Below are 9,058 nucleotides of genomic sequence, written 5' to 3' on the forward strand. Positions count from 1 at the left end.
TTAAAATGATGTTTAAATAAAAAGGTCTTTACCTGGCGCCGAAAAACCAGTAACGACGGTGCCAGGCGGACCTCTTTGGAGAGTGAATTCCATAGGTTGGGCGCCACCGCAGAGAAAGCCCTCCTCCGAGTACCTACCCTCCTAATTTCTTTCACGGAGGGTTCCCGGAGGAGGGCCTCTCCCGCTGATCTCAGGGGGCGGCCGGGCATATACGGACACAAGCGCTCCTTCAGGTAGCCAGGACCCAAGCCGTTTAGGGCTTTATAGGTCATCACCAACACCTGGAATTGGGCCCGGACTTCAATGGGAAGCCAGTGAAGCTGACGGAGGACTGGAGTCATGTGAGCATAACGCCCCATCCCCGTCAGCAGCCTGGCAGCTCTATTTTGCACCAATTGAAGTGTTCGGACCGTCTTCAGGGGAAGTGGACAGCTACAATCCAAAACATCTGGAGATCACCTTTGTGCCCACAGCTGCCACAGACCTCTCTGCTCAAAAATGCTATTTCTGTGCTTGGGAAATGGGACAGGTGGGTCCTCTCATGCACCATTCTTCCCATAACAGAGAGGGTGCATCAGACTCGGAAGTACAAGAGCTTCGTACATGATGCGCAGGTCCCCTTGCGTCTAGGCAATTGACACTTTTCACCCAAGAGCCAGAGCGGATTAGAGAGCAGGAAGCCGGGTGGGGAATGAATGCTGGGAGCTGCAAGACCACTTGGCTGTTCCAGACATGCACATGTCACGCCTGTCTTTAAAATCACATCAGTGGAAGTGTGTGCTCCTGCCTCGTGCAGGAGGTTTAGCTGGTCACTGGTTTCTTGGAGGTGGCAAAGATTTGCACAGATGAGACTCTGGTCTACAAGTATTTGAGCGCAGCTGTCAATTTATGCCAAAGGATTGAGGCCTTTGAATTGTGGTGCTGGAGGAGATTCCTGAGAGTCCCCTGGACTGCAAGGCGATCAAACCGGTCAGTCCTAGAGGAGATCAGCCCTGGCTGCTCTTTAGAAGGCCAGATCCTGAAGATGAAGCTCAAATACTTTGGCCACCCGATGAGAAGGAAGGACTCCCTGCAGAAGAGCCTGATGCTGGCAACAATAGATGGCAAAAGAAGAAGAGGAAGGCAGAGGATGAGGTGGCTGGATGGGGTCACTGGGGCGGTGGGTGTGAGCTTGGGTGGACTCCAGGGATGGTGGAGGGCAGGAAGGCCTGGAGGGGTGTTGTCCATGGGGTTGTGATGGTCGGGCACAACTTTGCAACTGAACAACAATCGATTTATACAAATAGGGTCATTTTCAGAATGTAAGCTCAAGTATTTTGCTCCAAAAACATGTTTAATTTATTCCTCTTTTAGTTTATTGGTCCTTTTTAAAATGGCTTGACAGAAGACCAACAGCATCCAGAATGTGTCCACAGCCTCTTTCTTCCTTGCTTGGGATTTGTGCCACTTCACCTATGGAAAAAATAATAAACTGAGCACTTGTAACCATATCTGTGTTCACTGAGCTGTTCCCTAACTTGAAAATATTTTTAAAGATTTAAAGATATATACAATCATTTTGGGGGGACAGTATAATTATGGGGGGAGCTTTTTTGTCTGTCTGCCCTCTCCCCACTGCCCCTGCGTTTAGTGCTTTGAAATTGGGGCCAAGAAAGTACTTTTGGGGAGCTGGATGGCACCGCAGGGTGGCTTTGCTTTTTTATAAAGCCCCCCCCCCACCCCCGGAAAGAAAACCTTTCGACACTCAGCCCAAAATCAGACATTTTGGGCTGTTCCCCCATCTCCCTGAAGTGGCCCTCGCCCCCCTTGCTGGGGCAGATAGCGGTCAGCCAGCTATGGAAGTTGGAGAAATGGATCCACTACTGTTTTTCCAGAAAATAAAATCCGGTCTGTCTAGCTGGTCTGAAATGAAGACTTGTGCTCAGGCTAGAAGGAAAGATGGGGAGCCAGGGGACACCCGAATCCTGACAGATGCTTCCTTCTTTTATTGCTTCTTCCTCCAGGCCACGTCAGTGCCGAAGTCCCTGCAGCGCTCTGGGGGACTTCCAAGGGGGTCTTTTCCATGGAAAAACTAGCCTGCGTCAGACCCAGGACCCGGGGGCTGTCAGCGAGAATTTTCCCACTCCTGCTCACAATGAAGGACTTGCCGGCTCGCTAGTCGTCCGTCTTCCATGGCGAACGTCTGATGTCAGCACTCCGGGCTGAGGGAGAGAGAAGCACATCTGGCACATCTGGCGAGAGGAGCCACACCTGGGTGGTTTTTCGTGGAATACCTCCCGGGTTTTCTACTCGCAAACCGAGCGGGGCTGAGTGAGCTTTGTACAAGGTGGTCCGAACTGCACTGCTGGGGCGGCGCTGGTAGTGAAGAGATCCAGGCACACTTCCCCACACACACGGTCTCTGCGTGCCTTCAAAGAACTGTGTCTCCTATTTGTCACAAGGGATGGAAGTTTGGACGCGAGATTTCAGGAAAGATTCAAGCCGGGGCAGCAGGTGATGAAGCTCGTGTTGGCAAAAGCCATCTAATCCCAGGGGGATCGAGAGATTGCGGGGGGCTGCGCCCCTTCCTTTCAGCAGAGAGGTGGGGCGGGTGGGACAGAAATTCGGGGCTCCAGCCCGGGAGAGCCTTCCTCACACCACAGTGCCCATGGACCTTTTTATTCAAGCAGCATTTTAACTGTTAATATTATTGGATTTTATCTGGCCAGGGCGGCTTATTTTATACTGTATTGTTGTATTTTTAATTTAATATTTATATTTTAAATTTATATTATAATTATTTTCTTAGTGATGTAAGCCGTCCCGAGGCTTTGGCGAATGGGGCGGCATAAAAATGTTTTAATAAATAAATAAATACATAAATACATAAAATGGTGCTGGTCTCTTACAGCAAAAGCTTGGCACAGGCTCACTTTTGGGGGACGGTTCGTACCTGGAAGCCCTGCGTCCATGTGGGGCAGCTTCCCCGTGCCCCACAAGTGCTGCCTGCTATGGCCGGCTGGGGGTCAGCCCAAAGCGCATCTAGCACAAGCAACACTCAGTCCTAGCAGTCTGGGGAGCAAAGGGGGAAGGGAAAAGGGCAGTCGGGATGCAGGGAGCAGCATCCCAAAAGATCAGCCCAAGGAGAAGCAAGGGACTAGAAGCACAAATAACACATTGTGCCATTGGACTGCAACCCCCGTCATCCACAGCCCAGCTTTTTCATCAGCGGCGCAGGTGGCTGTGCATCGGCACAGATCTCTCGAGATGCAGAACGCTGGAGACAAACCTGATGGGTTTCCTCGTGCTCAGGGCCAGGTCGGGGGATGCGGGCTTGCACCAGAATGGGCTCAGCTTACTGGGCCATGCACATGGTGGGCATGTCATGAGTGGAGCTGGCTGGAGCTGGGGGTCAGACTAGATGACCCGGGAGGCCCCTTCTGACTCATTGTTTCTATGTTCTGTGTTTCTGTTTCATCTGCAAAACACCGGAGGGCATGCCAACTAAAAAAAAATAAGGAAAAGGCCTGAGAAGTGATCACAGGATACACTTCCTGTGTTGTTCGGGGTTGAATCCTTGCCTATTTACAACGAACAGGCATGGCGCTCTGCAACCAGGCATTCTGCAACCTCATGGCCTTCTCCACTGAGTGCTGCGGGCCAAAGGTCTGAGAAGCTGCTGAAGGGCTGGTCTTGCACGTGGCTTTTCAGCAGAGGGCGACTGGAAAGCTGGAGGCGATGCAACGGCTCCCTTGGGAGGCAAGGGTGCCACAGCCGGAAATGATTTGCGCAAGAAAACGGCGGCCAAGGAGAGAGACGACAGAGGGGGCCAGAATGATGCCGGGTATGCCGAAAATGGGGAAGGGGGCATTTTTCTCCCTCTCCCGTCAAAGCAGAACCCTGTGAGGTCATCCCATGAATTTATTTATTTATTTATTTATTATTTTCCGATTTATATCCTGCCTTTTTCCTACAAAGGACTCAAGGCAGGTTACATCATTCTCCTCCTCCATCATATCCCCACAACAACAACCCTGTGAGGTAGGTTGGGCTGAGAGTCTGTGGCTGGCCCAAAGTCGCCCAGTGGGCTCCATGGCTGAGCAGGGACTCGAACCCGGATCGGTGGGAGATTCAGGGCAGATAAAAGGGGATGGCCCTTCAAGCCGGGCGCCTTCAAAGTATGGGACGCATTTCTACAAGATGTCGTGCTGGGCACCCTTCTGAATGGCTTGCAAAGAGGACTGGGCATGGAGAAGACAGCTAGCAGGAGTTACTAGTCCTCATGGGTCTATGCTACCTTCAGTGTGCCAGTTGCTGGGGAACATGGGCAAGGCTGCCGGTACATTTGTGTCCTGCTTGAAAGAACCTGCGTGTAACTCTTTGGCCACTGGCCAGGATGATCCAACGCAGCACAGCTCTTCACAGGTTCTTGCGATAGGGTTGTCTTTCCAGCACTGGCCAACACTTTTTAAACAAAATTCCTTGGGTATGCCGGAATGTCTTATACACAACCTTAATTTAATGGGGTTCTTTTATTAGATCTGGCTGGGATTGGGGCTTCAGTGTATAATTTCTGCAAAATTTCTGTCTACCTTTTTTTCCTGTTAGGAGTAATATTGCCAGTGGCACCTTTTTCCTCCAGACACCGAAACACTAACTGACTGTATAAATAAGAGATATTTAACATCTCTTTTGATCCCTGCTACAGTTTTGACAGTTGACATGTAGAATTTATTTATTTATTTATTTATTTAATTTTTCAATTTATATCCTGCCTTTTTCCTACAAAGGGCTCAAGGCAGCTTACATCATTTTTGAAGTCTTGTAATTTTTGATTTTTAAAGTCTTGTAATTTTTTTAACAGCTTGATTTTTAAAGTCTCGTAATTTTTTTAACAGCTTGTGATTTTGTATTTTGTTGAGACACAGGAGAAGCCAAGCTTGGACTCCAAACACTGTTCTTTACAACAAGATCAACTCCAAAATAGCTTTCCTCAATTTTGTGTACTCCAGATGTACGCTGGGCTCAGACAACAAGAGAACAATGCTCAAAGGTCGAGCGGAGGATCATGGGTTACTGAATTGTGGGTTATCATTGAAATGTGTGTTATTTGAACCCGTGTGTGCTAACAAATCATGGATTGAGAAAAAACACCGTAACCCACGGAGCAATTACAACCCAAACTCACTCCTTCCCCAGCCTTTTAGTCTGATCCCCCCACCCAATTACTTTGCTTTTTGATGAGTTTATACACAGGTCTTTTTAAATGGTAAGCCGTCCTGCAAACTCCACTACAAAAAGGTGGAATATTTACTTATTAAGGGTGCTGATATTCAGCGCACACGTGCCTGAGACTTTCTTCTGTGTAAATTTACTAGCACAACCTTAAATTATATTTTGACATTTATAGGGTTTCCCCCTCTATTTTCAAGAACAGCAGCAGCTATTGGGAGAAGATCCAGTTCAAGTTTGTGACCGGAAATGGGTAGCAACCCTTTCTCCAGACAGCTGAACAAAAAATACCCCCTCCGGAATCCCTATATTTTCCAGCAGGGAAACTTTTATTGGCATCAGCGGAAAGCCCCCTCCAAAGGAAGTAAAAGGTGTACTTTTTATCATATGTGGTGGACTTGCGATAATGTGAAAAAGAATTGGATCAAAATACATAAATGACTCGAGGAAATGTACAAAAATCCTTAGCTTTTAAACCTGAATTTTTTTATTAGGCATTATACCAGAGGACATTAGTAAACAAGAAATGCATTTGATTTTACATGTAATTACTGCGGTGAGGATTGCATTTGCTCAACACTGGAAAAGTGAAGAACCACCCACCGACGAACTGATCCTAAAAAAGAGCCTGGACTGTGCAGAAATGGATAGATTGACTTTGTCATTGAAGGAGAAGGAAGATACTGACTTCTATCAAACTGGGGACTCTTTTTATTATTGGCTAGAGAAACGGGACTTCGCATAGATTTAAATGTTTTTAAGTTCTCATAAATGGAAAAAGAAGGGTGTGGGGGCTGACCCAGCGGGCTCGATGTTTTTGATGATGGATGTTGTTTGTAGTTTTTTCGTTTTTTAGGATTATAATTTCAAATAAAACTTATTTAAAAAAAACAAAGGAAGTAAGAGATGGCTACCAGGGCAAGGAACTTTTCGGTTGTGCCACCCCAATTTTGAACTGGATTCCTCAAAGAGGGGTGCCTGGTGCCTACTCGCTATTCTGTTCAGCGCCAGGTGAAAACCTTTTTATTCTCCCAGTATTTTAAAGTTAACTTTTTAATCTCTTTTTTTGTATTGCATTTTATTCCATATTGCTGCTGTACCTCCGTACCAATCTGATTGTAATTGCTGTTGTTTTAGTGTTTTATTTTCATATTTATTTATTTATTTATATTGCAATTTATATCCTGCCTTTTTCCCACAAAGGGCTCAAGGCAGCTGACATCATTCTCCTCCTCCATCTTCTCCCCACAACAACAACCCTGTGAGGTAGGCTGGGCTGAGTGTCCGTGACTGGCCCAAAGTCACCCAGCTGGCTCCATGGCTGAGCGGGGACTCGAACCCGGATCCTCTGAGTCCCAGTCCCGTGCTCTTCACCACCACGTCCTTGCCTTTCTTGTTTTTATGTTTTTAACTTTTGTTAACTGCCCAGAGAGTCTCTGGCTATTGGACAGCATAAAAATGAAATAAATGGAAAAAAAGTTTTTCTCCTTCTAGGTTCAGTCCAGATCGTGATGGTGGGAGTGCCTGTTACTTTAAAGCAACTAGAACTCTTGGAGGTTGGCATTTGAATGAGATTATTCCTGCTCTGTGGCATTCCTGCAGACTTCCTGACCATCTCTATCCCCAATTCCAGGTGCTGATTTGGGTTTTTAAAAGTCCAAACTTGTTCGAGACAACATTTTTGGAGGGGCCACCTAGACCTGCAAGTACCTGCCCAAGGTTGAAGATGCGCCTCGGTTAGCCTACTCTTGTTGGGAAAATTTGGATGAGTCCTGTCTGAAAAGCATTACTTCTGTGTGCCTTTTTGCATTGTGGGATCAAATCTCTAGCCCATTAGCAAGAGATTTTAGATTGGCAAGCAAACATGACTTTCTCTGTGGTGGCTCCACGTCTCTTGCACTTTTTCCTCAGGGAGATATGTCCTGGTTCATTGCTGCTAGCTTTAAAAATAAAAAAAAAAATATTCCAGTCTGCATTTAATGCTTAAAACCATGTGTTGCTCCAGGAAGGGGGCCGTTAACTGTAACTGGAATGTTTGCGTTTTTATAATACTGCAAGCTCCCTGAACAGCAAGTTAAAAAAAGCTTTTAAAATACATAAATCACTAATAGAAAGAGGAGGGACCCTAGAAATGATAAATGCAATCTCACATTTAATATAGTATCTCTTTTCTCAGTAACCATGTTTGTATCATGTAAAGGAAATTTTCATCTGCATTCTATACTTCTTTGTTTTCCCATAGGGACTAGTATCATTTTTCCTGCACTCCCTGAAACAGTGCCTTAATGTATAAATAAGAGGAAAAGGAGAAATACATCTTTTCGCGCCTGCCTAGTTCTGGCAGTTGACATTTCCCATTCCGTTCAGTCGAATGAACTGCTTAAATGCTAACATCTCTTGATATTATTATTTAATTTAAAAGAGCAAATCTTGAGACTTTTGCTGAGAAAGGGAGGAAAGACTAGCGTTCAAATCCTGCTCTTAAAAACAACACCTCCAACCCAGGATCAGCGGCCGTATGCCTGTGCGCATCAGTTGCTGGGGAACATGGGCAGGGGAGTGCTTTCGTGCTCAGTGTCTACTTGTGAGTTTCCCGTGGGCAGCTGGTTAGCAGAATGCTGGGCCAGACGGATCCTCGACCGGATCGAGCAGAGATGTTCAGTCCCTATGTTCGTAAGCCAGCCCTCCCTAACCAGGCGCCCCCCACAATCGGATGGACGACAACTCCCACAATCCCCTACCAGCCATGCTGAGTGATGGGAGTTGTAGTCCGGTCGATCTGGGGTGGGGTGCCGGGTTGGGGAAGGCTTTTCCAAGCAGTCGAGAAAAGTCACAGCGTGCATGCAAAACACTCCCTCTGGGAAATGACGCCTCCTGAGCTCCCCGATCCAAGTCGCCCAAAATCCTGAACCTTTCTAACCCGCCACCAGAACACTACGCGCCACATGAACGTTCATGTCCCATCTCGCTCGCCGTACCTAGGATTTCTCCCGGTTTCACTAAGGGGGATACGGTCTGCTAGAACTCGACGCACATTTCCGGTTCCTGCTCGCAGCCGCGCGGGTCCTCTCCTCTGCGGGGCAAGGGCGGGGGGAAAGCGTTGCAGAGCGCCAAAACCCCGGCTGGACGGGGACGCGTGCACGGCGGTGCTGCGCGCCGGCCGCCCGCCCGCTTCCCCGGAGCTGCACGGGGCCCATCCTGCAGAGTCAGAGCCGCTTGCAGGGCGAAACGAGCCTGTCTTATGCGTGCAAGGACTGCACGCAACGTGGCCGACCTCTAGAGAGCTGCAAGAGGGGAAGGTGTCCCCGCTCAGGGCTGTCGCTCTAGTACCCGCCTAGCAGGGGCGCCGAGCGCGCCGCCCGCGGCTTGAATTCAGTTCCGGAGAAAGGGGGGAGGGGGGATTCCTGTGGTGGGCGGGGCCACGGGCTAAAGGGGCGGAGCCAAGATGCCGGCGTGGTTTAATCGAGAGATCTTCCCGCCCTCTAGGGGAGGCATCGCAACCTTCCGCATGGGAATAAGTTACCCCACTTGGAATACCGGGCTCCGTTTTGGTGTCTGTACCTAAAAGTGCTGTTGGAATAAGTACAGAGAAGAGTAAGTAAAAGAGTCAAGGCGTTAGAACAATTCCCCTAGGAGTAAAGATGACATCATCGTCATCGTCATCATCATCGTTATTATTATAACATTTCTATGCCGCCCCTTGCCGAAGCCTCGGGGCGGCTTACAACACAATAAAATACATTGAAATACAATAGAACATAATAAATTACCACTAAATACAAAAATACAAAAAAATACACTGAGATACAAACATAATAATATAAAATTAAAATTAACAGTATAAAAT

Source organism: Varanus komodoensis, unplaced genomic scaffold, assembly GCF_004798865.1.
Source record: "Varanus komodoensis strain SLA01 unplaced genomic scaffold, ASM479886v1 scaffold63, whole genome shotgun sequence".
In the NCBI taxonomy this organism is placed as follows: Eukaryota; Metazoa; Chordata; class Lepidosauria; order Squamata; family Varanidae; genus Varanus; species Varanus komodoensis.